Source organism: Chiloscyllium plagiosum, chromosome 20, assembly GCF_004010195.1.
Source record: "Chiloscyllium plagiosum isolate BGI_BamShark_2017 chromosome 20, ASM401019v2, whole genome shotgun sequence".
NCBI lineage: Eukaryota > Metazoa > Chordata > Chondrichthyes > Orectolobiformes > Hemiscylliidae > Chiloscyllium > Chiloscyllium plagiosum.
Window position 1 is genome coordinate 22836333 of NC_057729.1, and position 15241 is coordinate 22851573.

The window sequence follows — 15241 nt, forward strand, 5'->3', positions numbered from 1 at the left end:
GAATTCTTGGAAAATTATTACCAATGCATCCAACGTTTTTGAAATAACTCCCTTTAATATCATGTGATGCATCCCATCAGGTCCAGGAGATTTATCAGTCATTACTTCCATTAGTTTTCCTTGCACCTTTTCTCCATTGATAGTTATTGTTTTTATGTCTTCTCCTCCTTTTGTTTTTTTCAGTAATTAGTAATTGTGGGATATTATTAATGTCTTCTGCTGTGAAGTCTGATGGATTTATTGAGCTAGTCTGCCATTTTCTGATTCCCCATTATTATTTCCCCAGCCTGACTCTCTAAGGAGCCTATGTTCACATTTGCTACTGTCTTCTTTTATAAAGAAGCTCTTGTTGTTGTCACAAAGCTGGTCCCTTTTTTCTAAAAGCTGTTGCTTTTCTCAAGGATACAGTGTCCTTAATTCTTTTCAGAGGCATCAGAAACGGGCCGGGCTCAATTAGACTAGTTTGGTACAGTGATGAAAAGGATTTTGAGAGGCCTTTTGTTTATATGGAATAAACCTATATAATGGAAGGGGTCTGGTCAGCTCTAGCTGAGCAGTTCAGTCCAGAAAGAGTTGGGAGTTCAGCAGTGGACTGTGTAAACAGGCTCACTCTCTCCTTCCGCCCTTGTAACTTCAACCCGTAAGCATCTGTTCCATTTTGTACTGATTTTTAGAGGCAGTTTGCTTATTGGGACTGTTGTGTATATTCCGAACAGCATAATTAAGTCTAGTTTGGATGGACTGTGCTCTGTGGGTGTTCTTTATTTTGTTCTTTGTGTTTCATTGTGTAATATTGTGAATAAAGTTTTGTCTGTTTTAAAACCTGGTAGTCAACCTTGCTAACTTACTCCGGGTGATTTTCACTGTACATTTTCCGAAACAAATTGCAAAGTTATGATCTGGGCTGCCTACTTAAGAATGTTTTGAATGGTCTGGCCTAGTCCATAATAAGTCCACCTTGACATTAGCCTCACAATTTTCTGTGTCCCTCTTTATTGTTTTTTATTCTTCTTTTGTTGATTTTTGAAACTTTCCAATCACTGTAGTCTACCACTAATCTTTACCATATTGTATTTATTTTTTTCTTTCAGTTTGATGCTATCCTTAATTCACCATGGTTGGCATATCCCCTTCCTAAAATCCTCCTTTCTTACTGGGATATATCTTTGCTCTAAGCTATGAACTATTTTCTTCAATGTCTCTCATTATTCCTCAAATGTCTTTGCTGTTTAACTCCTTCCCCAGTCTGCTACAGCCAGCTTTGCTTCATCCTTTGTAATTGCCTTATTTAAGATTAACACTTTATTTCTGACCCAAGCTCCTCCCTCTCAAACTGAAATGCTAATTTCTGGCATGCTGTGGTCACTGTTTCTGAGGGAATATGTTATTCTGTCATCATTTATAACCAGCCTCATTTTACATCACTAGATCCAACATAGCCCGATATTTGGTTGGATCTATATTGTTCTTGGAGACGATCATGAATACATTCTATGAATTCTTCCTCACGACTACCTCTGGCAATCTGACTACCCCAAACTACATCAAGATTACAGTCACCCATGATTAATGTGCTACCTTTGTTACATACCCTCTGGAGCAGGAAAATTGATGTTTTGGGCAAAAGCCCAAATTCCTGATGAAGGGCTTTTGCCCAAAACATCGATTTTCTTGCTCCTCGGATGCTACCTGATCTGCTGTATTTTCCAGTACCACTCTAATCTTGACCTCATGCTAAAATTGCGCATAGTGTCCAGGGATGTGCAGATTAGGTGCATTAGTCAGGGGAAATGTAGAGAAATAGGGTAGGGGAATGGGTCTGGGTGGGTTACTCTTTGGAGGGTCAGTGTGAACTTGTTGGGCTAAATGGCCTGTTTCCACACTGTCAGGATTCTATAACTTTTTTTATTAATCTCCATCCTCAAAGTCTTCAAATCCAAGATATATTCTTGCTATCATATTAGTGAGCATAATGTTTTATGGAGTGTGACTGTGTTATGGTGTGTGTGACATTCTATGGGAGTGTAACTGTGTGTGATCGTGAGATGTTGAGGCTGTATGTGTGTGAAAGAGAGAGTGTGTGTTTAAACAATTGTGAGTTTGCGCATGAGTTTGCTTCATTAAAAGTTTATGTTTATATGCATGCATGGCTGTGTGCAGGAGGCCATTTAAGAGGTCTGTGACTGTGTGAAATTCTGGAGGTCTGCAAGTGTTCTTGAGAGTGTGTGTATGTTCATATATGTGGGAGAGCATCAGAGAGTGGGAGTGCATGAATGAGTTTGTGTATGTAACAGCACTTGAGAATACTATTTTGAGTTTGAGAGTTTTTCATTCCATGCAAGTGATGTTGTACAGTGAGTGGCTGTGTGTGTGTGTGAGAGAGAGAGAAATTGTGTAGGTTGCTTGAATTATTAATGGGTTAGGGACACCTTAGACAGTTATACCAAGAAGTGATGTCATGGTGTCATTGACATTTAAAATTGACACTCAGTTCCAAAATTCATAATTACAGAGGGAAACATCAGAAAGAGAAAGAAAAGGTTGCTTCTTGTCAATGAAGAATGTCTGTCTGATTCCTGTTTTATTACATCATCATACTTTGATGAGGCCTTTGTGTGATACAGTGGTGGCAGGTAAGGAGGATCATGGAAATAACTAATCTCCTTCATGTCTCATGAAATGCAATGAGAAAGCTGTAACTAACATTTCTTAATTCTGAAGACAGTAATCAGGTGTCCTTTAATTTTTGTGAATTATAATTTTCATAATATTGTTCAGACTAGACAAATGTGAGGTGATGCATCTAGGCAAGTCTAATTCTAGAGCAAATTATACAGTGAACAGAAGAGCCTTGGGAAAAGTTGATGAGCAGAGAGATCTGGGAGTGCAGGTCCATTGTATCTGAAGGTTGCTGCACAGGTGAATAGAGTGGTCAAGAAGGCATATGGTATGCTTGCCTTCATCAGATGGGGTATTGAGTATAAGAGCTGGCAAGTCATGTTAAACTTGTGCAAGACATTGGTTCGGCCACATTTTGAATACTGTGTACAGTTCTGGTTGCCACATTACCAAAAGGATGTGGACGCTTTGGAGAGGGTGCAGAGAAGGTTTACGAGGATGTTGCCTGGTATGGAAGGTGCTAGCTATGAAGAGAGGTTGAGTAGGTTAGGATTCTTTTCATTAGAAAAAAAGGAGATTGAGGGGGGACCTGATTGATGTCTACAAAATCATGAAGGGTATAGACAGGGTCGATAGAGATAGGCTTTTTTCCAAGATGAAGGATTAAATAACGAGATCATGTTTTCAAGGTGAGAGGTAAAAAGTTTAAAGGGGATACACACGGCAAGTACTTTACACAGAGGGTCGTGGGTATCTGGAACATGTTGTCAACAGAGGGAGTAAAGGCAGGCACGGTAGATTCTTTTGAGATGCGCCTGGACAGATGCATGAGTAGATGGGGAGCAGAGGGATACAGATGCTTAGGAATTGGGCAACAGGTTTAGACAGTAGATTTGGATTGGCTCAGGCTTGGAGGGCCGAAGGGCCTGTTCCTGGGCTGTCAATTTTCTTTGTTCTTCCTTTGTTCTTAGAAAAATGTGCAGTGTGCCCACAGTGTAGATTTTCCATCAGAGAAGTGTTAGTGATCAGCTGAGTCCTTGACTCATTCCAGCCTCCTAATTAAGATGGGACCATCAAAAACATTTGGATCTCACGGATTTTCTTCCTACTCAATGGGGCTGATGACAGTCAGGCTCTACAATTGTGGTAGGGGTTGTTGGGGGTATTAGAGACTTTCACAAGCTATTCTTGTTATTTAGTGGACATATGGAACTCAGAGAGATATGTTGATGCGCCTCTATAGCTGTTGTTGTTTTAGTATGATGAATGACTGCGTTGGGAAATTGTTGTGTAAGTACAATGGCCTATTGTTTCTCTAGTTGCTTGTGCTTTTACAGAATGTGCAATTCAACAAGTTCCAAGATTCAGTGATGTGGCAATACAGGTGCTGCTGTGAGGGGGCACAGGCAAATCCAATTAACTTAGTGAGCAGTGATGCTAGAAGGATGTTACTGACACATTGAGCAAATGGAGTATTTCACAGCACTAGGTTCAGTGCCAAAAGTGGTAGAATCACCTGACTGAGACAGCCAGGCTGAGATGCAACAGTGTCTGGTATCAATGCTGTGTGACATCTTTCCATGGTATTTTGTGACACCCTGTATTCCAAACACATTGAAACACATCTCCACTACAAACTGCATCTGACTTCTCCATTCACAGCTGGTCAATGTAGCTCATCTCCCTCACCTTCCAAATACTTCACCCTATACACACAACATTCTGAAAGAGTGATTTAGCTTCACTGATCCTAACCACAACATCTTTTATTATACTCCGTGTCGTTTAACAAACATGTTCCTATTGTGATCATTGCCTAGCACAAAGAAATCTTTCAGAAGAAAATATACTGTTTTCTGAGCTCAGATTGCTCCTTCAAGATAAAGGAGTCTTTCACAGGTTATACAGGTAGACAACCCTTTATCCAAAATCTCAAAATCCGAAAATCTCCAAAGTCCAAAGGTTTTTTTGTGAAGTTTTTTTCCCATTAACAAGGTTATTTGGTGTGCAAACAGTTAACCCAAGTCGACACCCACTCGATGTGTGTCATTCAGATGTGACGTGGGGGGCATGGCCCAGCATTGGCAGGGCTCAATTCTGTTTCAAGGCCTGTTTTACTCAGTGAGCGTTCTCCTCCTGTAAGATTTTAAAAAAAATTTCACCATCACACTGTCACTTATTCTGAAATTCGAAAACTTCTGAATTCCGAAAACCAGCTGGTCCTGAGCATTTCGGATAAAGGATTGTGCACCTGTTCCTTACTTCAAGTAATAGGATTTTTCTGAAATTCTTCTTGCAAGGAAAGGTAGAACACATGAGGCAGAGGTGCCAAGCAATGGAGATAGGTTGCACCTCCCTCAAGTTTGCCTCTTAGATAAATGAGATCTTTGGGAAAGGAAGAGCTACTGCACACAGGTGCTGGCAAGGTTGGTAAACATCAACATTGGGCCAATTATCTTTTTTACTATAATCTTTCTTTTTTCTCACTGTGCTACATCTGAACTGTGTGACACTTCAGTGCTGTCGAACAATGCCAATTATTCATTACAGCATTGTTCAAATTTTGCTGCCATGGTAATCCTAATAGGTAAAAACAATGACTGCAGATGCTAGAAACCAGATTCTGGATTAGTGGTGTTGGAAGAGCACAGCAGTTCAGGCTCCTTGGATGGTAATACTAATGAAGAGTTTGTGCAGCATATTAGAAACTCTGGAGGATTTCCATTCCTCTGTGTATCACTATGTGGGGTGGTGGCATAATTAGAATAATAGAATTCCTACAGTGTGGAAGCAGGCCTTTCAGTCCATCAAGTTCACACCGACCCTCCAAAAACATGCCACCCAGACTCATCCTCCTACCCTGTAACCCTGCATTTCCCATGGCTCACTCACCTAGCCTGCACATCCTGGACACTATAGGCAATTTGGCAATGCCAATTCACCTAGCCTGCATATCTTTGGGAGGAAATTGGAGCACCTGAAGGAAACCTGCACAGATAGGGAGAATGGGCAAACTCAACAGGCAGTCACCCAGGTCCCTGGAGCTGTGAAGTAGCAGTGTTAACTACTGAGCCACCATGCCAACCCATTGTCTCTATTTTAGCATGAAGTGTGTGTGACTGTTCCACCACCAGCTTTGAGCTAAGCCCTTAACACCCGAAGCTGCAACCAAAGGTTGCCAACAATCCATCTCGTGGAGTCTGATCTGAGTTTCAGCAACCTTTCACTAGCTTTTCTGAAACAGCTAAAGAGCACACTGTGGAAGCAATAAGTTAAGTAAAATCAACTTAAGTGGGGCTCAATGAGGTCTCTTCCATAGATTCTTGTTCCTCTGATGAAGTCTCATTGTTGCTGTTAGATTGATGTGTTTGCCCCAGTACAAGGGCAGATTATTCAGCAAGCAACCATATTATTGGAGATTCAATAAAGGCAATATTCAAGATACTATTAAGACATCTAAACCCTAATTTGTGCTTACAGGAAACATGCAACAGAAGTGAACTGCTTCCCCCACTTATTGAGTTATAGCTGGTGTTCCAAAGTGTTGGTTGGTTATCATGAACCATGCCAATTTTTCCATCTTAGAACCTGAACTTTGAAAAACCAGTTACTGCATTTAGAATGGCACGCAAACCAGCATCAATTAGGGTAACAGAGCAGTTAGTTTTTCTCTGCAATATCTGGGATTATATTGTCCTATTTTCAATACAACATCAACCTGTACTTCCAATCAGCAAGAGACCTAAACATTCAACCCTCAGTTTTCATTGTGCATTTGAAGCACACCAGGCAGAAATCAACTTTTACAATGGATAAATTAAACACAAATTCCAGTGAGTACAATTGATGGTTGTTTGCCAAAGTTTGCTTTATCCAGAAGTATATCAACCCTGACAATGCTTGAGAACCACTTAATTAACTTGGAGACAGATGAACAATTTTGCACTCAATAACATCAAACACTTGACAGTTTGTAAATCAGACATAATTTGCTGCACTTTATTTGCCAACCAAAGTGTTATGTATTAACAACCCGAACCATAAACTGTAGTGTTTGACTGTTGGCTTTTTTGTGTACTAAATCAATTAGTTTACAATAAAAAGGTTTACATCATTCATTTGTAATCTATTCGGACTGAATAAAGATATTACTGACAAAATATTTGCAATTTTCAGCAATCTGCAAGATTACCAGTAAATTTTCAATTACCAGTACTTCGTACTTCATGTCTTCTACAAGATTAATTGAGTTAACATTCCACTTTCAGCATAGAAACACTAATAATGAAGGTGAATTGTAGCCATGCTTGGAAGTCAGAAGGAAGTCACATACAAAGCATCTCTGCAATATTCCATTGTTGTACATATTTGCCAGTGGTGGGAAAGGAAGGTTGGTTGAGAACTTCAATTGGAATTCACCAAAGGAACCTATGAGAATCCCTACAGTGTGGAAACAGGCCTTTCAGCCCAACAAGTCCACACCAACCCTCCAAAGAGTAACCCACCCAGACCCATTCCCCTACATTTACTCCTGACTAATGCACCTAACCTACACATTCCTGAATGCTATGGACAATTTAGCATGGCTAATTCATCTAACCTGCACTTCTTTGGATTGTGGGAGAAAACTGAACTTCCTTGCAGACATGGGAAGAATATGCAGACTCCACACAGACAGTCGCCTGAGTCTGGGATTGAACCCAGGTCCCTGGTGTCGTGAAGCATTAGTGCTAACTACTGAGCTACTGAGCCACTGTGCCATCCCGGTGTTTAATTCACAAAAAAATTTCTTTCTCTAGTATTGGTATCAATGCCCCATGTGTCAGAACCCATTTTAGCCACACATTTACTTCTCTCATCTGTTTCCTGCATACTTGTTTGCACACGCCTCATGTAGAAATCCAGAAATTGTTGTTTTTTTTCGCTTTGGTTTGTTAATTTACTCCCCAGCTGCTCATAACCCATCAGCAGAACCTTTTTCATAATTCTACCTATGTCAGTAATCTCCTCCAACTACAATTTCCTCTCTAGCCCAGAAGAGAAGCCCTTAACTTTCACACCAGGTAAGCAACATAACCTTTGGGGCTTTCCCTTTGCTGCAGAGATAATGTGGAGGTGCTGGTGTTAGACTGGGGTGGAAAAAGCTGAACATCATACGGTACTCAGGTTATAGTCCAACAGGGGTATTTGAAAATACAAGCTTTCAGAGTGCTGCTCCTTCGTCAGGAAGCTACCTGACAAAGAGAAATGAAATAGTCATAGGGGATAGCAGGTAGCTACCTGACAAAGGAGCAGTGCTCTGAAAGCTTGTATTTTCAAATAAACCTGTTGGACCATAAGTTGGTGTTGTGTGATTTTCAACTTTGCTACAGGAAACAGTATCTATTCCTGTAGTTATGCTATCCCTCATGACTATTTCATTTCTCTTTTCTATTTTCTCTTCCCGTTAACCCTAGCCCTAATCCTACTTCCCTCAGACATAGTCACAATCTCCTGTACCTTATTACAGAAGAAATTGATGTAATTAATCAAGGGAATACAACTGTTTCCTGGAACACAGAGCCCATCTAGTTCTCCCTCTCCCTGAGATGTGTTCAGATTCCAGCTCATCAGCTCTGAGCCAATGTTTCTTGAGCCAATACTTACTGCCGCTGTGATACCTGTAGATAGCATCCACATCCATCAGCCCTATCTACTACAGCTGCAACCCGACATCTGCCCAGATGCCTCTATTTCATTTCAGTTATTAATTTGGATGTTAAACATTTTAAAAGCCAATATCCTAAATGAATCTTTCAGCTGTAATAGCATCTCCTAATTTGAACCACTTTTCTAATTAAAAGAAGAATAGAGGAAATAATTCACAATCACTTACCTGTTGTCCTGTCATGTCTCATTTTGGCTTTGCCTGGTAGAAGAAGCTTTCTGCTGCTGGTTTTTCCCTCCCATCAGTGTCACCCTTCTCATGCAGGTCTGCTCTCCCAATCTGCGTTACATGATACTGACATGATGCACTCACCTCCCAGTCTCCTTCAAAATGAGGCTGACTTGCTGTACACACTTCCCAGGTTGTTCACAGAGCCAGTAAGCTGTTGCTTCTGAGAGCTGTATTCTTTTCTAAGGACCTGAGGGTCTTGTCCAGCCTCTCCTGCGTGCTGACTTCTAAGCCCTCTGTGATAGGGGACAGGAATGGCTGGGACGCTGCACTCTCTGGGTGCTTCGTGTCATACAGTCTATCTTAAGACAATTTGCTGTTCCTCAGGACATCAGATTGAGATTGCATTTCCGAGCCATCTTCTTCATTCAGGCTGCTGAGAACAGAGTAGCCCGGTGCAGCTTCTAGAAGAAGAAAAATTGTGAGCACGTCTCATCCTCTCCCACAGTGCAGACCCTGGACTGGAAGATTATCTTGCTCTTCACCTCCTGGAGATACTCCATAATGTTGACCCCCATTGTCTATAGCAGGAGTGGGTTCTGCATGCTTTTCTGGAGTTTGGACAGTTTTCCACGTCTCTCTCTCTCTCTCTCTCTCTCTCTCTCTCTCTCTCTCTCTCTCTCTCACCTACTGAACACTTTTGAGGTTGAAGAACCTCTTGATGTTCCTCTTGAAAATTTCCCATCAGTTTGATGGAGGCTCAAAGAGAGGCTTCATGGTTCTCTAACCTGTGTAATCCCTTTTGAGCTTCTCAGTGCTTTCTGGGGTTAACAGTTTCACTTTCAGCTTCCATGTTCCCTAGCCAGCTGGACATCCTATAGGTGACAGTCGGTAGCAGGTTGTCTCAGCTCCCTCCGATTGCAAAGCTAGAAGGTGGGTGGAGGACATTCTCACTAGATCCACCTTCAGTGTCACCTTGACCTGCTGCTCGCTGGTCTAGATTCCTGAAGGGTCCATCACATTGGTGCTGCCTCCTTCCAGCTGTACGTGCCTTCCCAGGAAGGTCACAACATCTGCTGCCAGGATGTGGGGGTCCTACATGTGGGTTGTAACAACCCAGCTCCTCTGTGCAGGGAGAACAAACAATTGTGCTCCATTTCCCTCAAATACCTTCAGGAGATGGTCACATTGCTTCACCCACCTGAAGGTCATATGGAAGTAGCCACTGCTGGGGAAATCCTGCAGACTGAAAATATCTGCTGCTTGGAATCCACAGCAATCAAGGAGGACTGTCCTCATGCAGAAGGTCTGATCGACCAGTGATCCTCCCTCCACCATCTTCCCAGTCATCCTGACTGTATTACAGACCCGTTGGTCTGGGGTGTGGGCACTAGCAGAGGCCATTGCTCAGATTGGCTGGTCGCTGAACTGGTGTTAGGCTGAAACTAGCAGAAAGATCCACCAACTGCAGCTCAGTTCAACCCATATGCTTCCAAGTTCTGCTCAGAATCACAATCCAGTGATGACCTAACAACTTCTGATAATGATGATGAAGGTTCTCAACTCAGACTCATCCTGGGAGTACTACCTTCTGAATCATGGTATCTCCCCTGCCCGAGTGATACTCCTTCCGGACTGCTGCACAATGGTGCTGGCTTGTTGTACCTGCCTCAGTCTGTTGCACCCTCCTCCCAGTTCAGTTTACAGTGATGCTGACCTGATGTACACTCCTTTCAATCTGTTTCACAGTGATACTGACTTGCTTCACACTTCTACCAGTCATTTCTCCCAGGAGAGGTCCCATACTCTTCTTTGAATAATGAGGCTTTTATGTCTACTATAATGGGACAGCCCCCAATGGAGTGAAGCTGGAAAGTGTGCTAATTTCTTACTGACCTTGCCAATGGAAACTGCAATGAAGTTATTTATTCCTATGCTCCAATTTAAAAACAGCTCGAAAACCAGTGTAGCATCCCCAACAGTTGTGTTGCAATTAATGTTATGAAGCATTTTAAAATGGTCTGACCCCATCAGAAAACAAGGACTTATGTCTGAGATACTATTAGTAGATTTCTTCCATAAATCCAGGAAACTTGAAAGTATGTGTGAAATAGAGCACGCTGCTTCATGGCACCAAGGTTATACTATTCAATGGTGGCAAGCACCACCAAAATGCACATAATGAAGAGAAAGAGGAGTGTCGGTTAAATCTGGATTGCAGCTCCCAATTTCCAATTGAGATCCCTGACATTTTATTACTAAACTAACTGGAGAGAAACTTGTTACTGTGTTAGGTTCTCATCTGTGTATATTGGTTCCATTGCTTTGTTCAGTAACAAGGATTCACTTACACACACTTACCAGGCTGTCAATTTGGACAATCTTATGTCAAAAATCTACTGGCTGAGAAATTCCATAAAGAAGGTTCTGTTGAAACAGTGATACTTTGATCAAACTACAGCTAGAAACCCTGTTTATATGCTATAGATTTTCCAATGAATGTATGTACAGCAGAGCTGAAATTGCTCTTTTTAAATTCCTATCCATTGTCAACTTTGTTCAAGTTTGAACAGATCAGATTAACCTTCAGAATTTGACACTCTGACCAGATTTAGGTTTGTGTTTGGGTAATGAGTTGCTGCAACTGGAGACTTTGCTCTGTCAGTGCCTTCTCCCATGATGCTTCACTCTCAGGGCCTCTTTCATGTCCTGTGCCTCTTCCTCTTCTATGATAATAAAGAGTACATGATGGACCTTTGGAAATCCATTCTGGACAATAAATGCAGGGGTGGTGTTTTTCAAAGCAAAGCCTGACTTCACTTTGACTAAGTATAGATTGGTTTCAGTCAGGAATGGAAAAAAATGGCATAAAGAAAATCATTAATCAACTCAAGAATCTTAACTACCCTTACTTCAGTTAATTTGGGTTGTGTGCCTGAATTTGTCAATTCATATCAGTGTACTATTTGTATAATTTCAGCATTCTTGTGCTTCTTTTGAATGGGGATGGATTTACATAAATAAAAACAGGTGAGGTGCTGGAAGACTGGAGGTTGGCTAACATGGTGCCACTGTTTAAGAAGGGTGTTAAGGAAAAGCCAGGGAACTGTAGGCCAGTCAGCCTTACGTCGGTGGTGGGCAAGTTATTGGAGGGAATCCCGAGGGACAGGATGTACATGTATTTGGAAAGGCAAGGACTGATTAGGGATAGTCAACATGGTCTTGTGCATGGGAAATCATGTCTCACAAACTTGATTGAGTTTTTTGAAGAAGCAACAAAGCGGATTGATGAGGGCAGAGTGGTAGATGTGATCTATATGGACGTCAGTAAGGCAAGGTCCGTTTGACAAGGTTCCCCATGGGAGACTGATTAGCAAGGTTAGATCTCACACAATACGGGGAGAACTAGCCATTTGGATACAGAACTGGCTCAAAGGGAGAAGACAGAGGGTGGTGGTGGCAGATGGAGTTTAATTCAGATAAATGCGAGGTTCTGCATTTTGGGAAAGCAAATCTTAGCAGGACTTATATACTTAATGATAAGGTCCTAGGGACTGTTGCTGAACAAAGAGACCTTGCAGTGCAAGTTCATAGCTCCTTGAAAGTGGAGTCGCAGGTAGATAGGATAGTGAAGAAGGCGTTTGGTATGCTTTCCTTTATTGGTCAGAGTATTGAGTACAGGAGTTGGGAGCTCATGTTGCGGCTGTACAGGACATTGGTTAGGCCACTGTTGGAATATTGCATGCAATTCTGGTGTCCTTCCTATCGGAAAGATGTTGTGAAACTTGAAAGGGTTCAGAAAGGATTTACAGAGATGTTGCCAGGATTGGAGGATTTGAGCTATAGGGAGAGGCTGAACAGGCTGGGGCTGTTTTCCCTGGAGGCTGAGGGGTGACCTTATAGAGGTTTACAAAATTATGAGGGGTATGGATAGGATAAATAGGCAAAGTTTTTTCCCTGGAGTTGGGGAGTCCAGAACTAGAGGACATAGGTTTAGGGTGAGAGGGGAAAGATATAAAAGAGACCTAAGGGGCAACTTTTTCACACAGAGGGTGGTGCATGTATGGAATGAGCTGCCAGAGGAAGTGGTGGAGGCTGGTACAATTACAACATTTAAGAGGCATTTGGATGGGTATATGAATAGGAAGGGATTGGAGGGATATGGGTTGGGTGCTGGCAGGTGGGACTATATTGGGTTGGGATATCTGGTCAGCATGGATGGGTTGGACCGAAAGGTCTGTTTCCATGCTGTACATTTCTATGACTCTATGACTCTAAATGACACATTTGGTAAATGTTTCTCAGACATAGTGCAAACATTTGAGCACTTTCGTAAATAGCAATATTTGAACATAAATCTATCATGTGTTAATTGTGCAGAAATATATTTGGGAAAGAAGTGGCATTTCACTGTTCTTGCATCTTGGTTCCACTGTGATTTTCTATATAACCTCCTTTTCAACAACCCTTATGACAGAGGTCCTAGCCTCCTTTATCCCATCTACTGGAACTTCCCTGTTTTCACTGCTCTATTTCTTTCTCTGCCTTTAAAAATCTACTTAAAGTATACCTTATTTTTAGCCACTTAGACATGGTGGCTCAGTGGTTAGCATTGTTGCCTCACAGCATCATGGGGCCTGGGTTCAATTCTAGCCTTGGATGACTGACTGTGTGGAGTTTGCATGTTCTCCGTGTGTCTGTGTAGGTTTCCTGGTTTCCTTCTGTGGTCATGCTATAGTGTCCAGGGATGTGTAGGTTGGGTAATTAGCCACAAGAAATGTAGAGAGACAGGGGTTGCTCTTGGTGTGATGCTCTTCAGAAGGTCAGTGTGGATTCATTGGGTCAGTTGCTACCACACTGTAGACATTCTATGATTCTAGCCAAAAGCGAGGACTGCAGTTGCAGGAAATCAGAGTCTATATTAGAGTGGTGCTGGGAAAGCACAGAGGTCAGGCAACATCCGAGGAACAGGAAAATTGATGTTTCGGGCAAAAGCCCTTCATCGGGAATGAAGCAGGGAGCCTCCGGGATGGAGAGATAAACGGGAAGGGGGTGAGGCTGGAGAGAAGATAGCCAAGAGTACAATAGGTGGATGGAGATGGGGATGAAGGTGATAGCTCGGAGAGAAGGGTGGAGTGGATAGGTGGGAAAGAAGGTTGGCAGGTAGGACAGGCCATGAGGATGGTGCTGAGTTGGAAGGTTGGAACTGGGGTAAGGTGGGGGGGAGGGGAAATGAGGAAACTGGTGGACTTCAGTGGGGCTATCTTCTCCCCAACCCCACGCCCCTCCCATTTATCTCTCCACCCCGGAGGCTCTGTGCCTCATTCCCAATGAAGGTCTTTTGCCCGAAGTGTCGATTTTCCTGCTCCTCGGATGCTGTCTGACCTGCTGTGCTTTCCCAGCAACATTCTAATCTATTCTATGATTCTAGTCATGTTATAGGGACACAGGAATTCTTATTGGCATATTTGTTTTTTTTGTGAATTTAATGAATTATGAATTAAATTTTGACCTACTCAACCCTACTCAAAACATCTGAAAAGTTACCTAATAAGTTAAAATGTAAAGAAAGAAAAGAAAATCTAACTTTGGAGTGTTTCAGGCTCACTTACCTCATTAACCATGTATGACACCTCATCGGAAGTCCATTCACACTACCTCCTCTCTCCCCAGAGGCAGAAGTATTCATCACTGCCAGAATTGCCCAGGATTCCCAGCATTGTCACCATGTCTGAAGTCCAGGCATGGACCATGCCAAGTGCTGCCAGCCAGGAGTTGCCCTGTAGTGGAGGGGAAATAAAACAAAGTTGTGATGGTGCCCAGATAATATAGCTGATATTTCATTGTGAATACAAATTCAAATTTGTAAATGTGTTGCTAACTAAGGAACAAGCGACACAGGTTACTCATCCTCAGCACCTCCGCAATTTCAAACCCTGTGTGAGACAGTGCTACTCTTTCCCAATGCCCAGTATAGCGTAACATCTTTTCATTGTTCAATGTGGGACTATCACAAATGAGAAAGCCTTCCAGCAGTTATAAATGTTTAACATTATTCAGCAGCAACAAAAGCAAAGGAGAAAAAAACAAACAAAAGCTGAATTTCATTCGGGGAATATACAGGGACTGCTTCAGCAGGAACATATCTACAATTCAGGAATGAATATGTCATGTAGCTCACATCTCTGGAAGTGTCAGTAAGCCCTTTCAGTCTTGTTTACACTTGATGCTGCAGTGGTCTATCATGCAGAAGATTATCTTCCACCAACTCAATGTCTTCATCTTCCTCCTTGAAAAGCTTCCTTCTGTCTCTGTCTGCTCTTCGACATCCAACATATACCTGTTTGGTTGCTCCAGTTGTACAGATAACAAAAGACAAGAGTCATGCTGCATGCTCTGAATTGTATGGCAAGCCTTTTCTAGAGCATCTCCAAGTATCAAAGGACCACTTTTAGCAGAAGTATCGTCAGCTCCACTATGGTCCTGGTTGAAGAATGAGCAATATTGAATCTGCACTCAATCTCAATTTGGTTGTGTAACAGAGTCTTTGGCCCTGGTTGCAGAGGATAGCCCTTGTTTCCCAGGAACCATTCTTATAAGGCATCTATTCTTTGATGGTTTAGCATACTGCTCCATACAGTGGGACATCAAAGATCCTAACATGAAGGGTCATGGAATGCTTTTACATGGACCTTTGATAGGGAGGCTTTACTCTAATGAATACAGCATAAGCTTTGCTGCACAAAT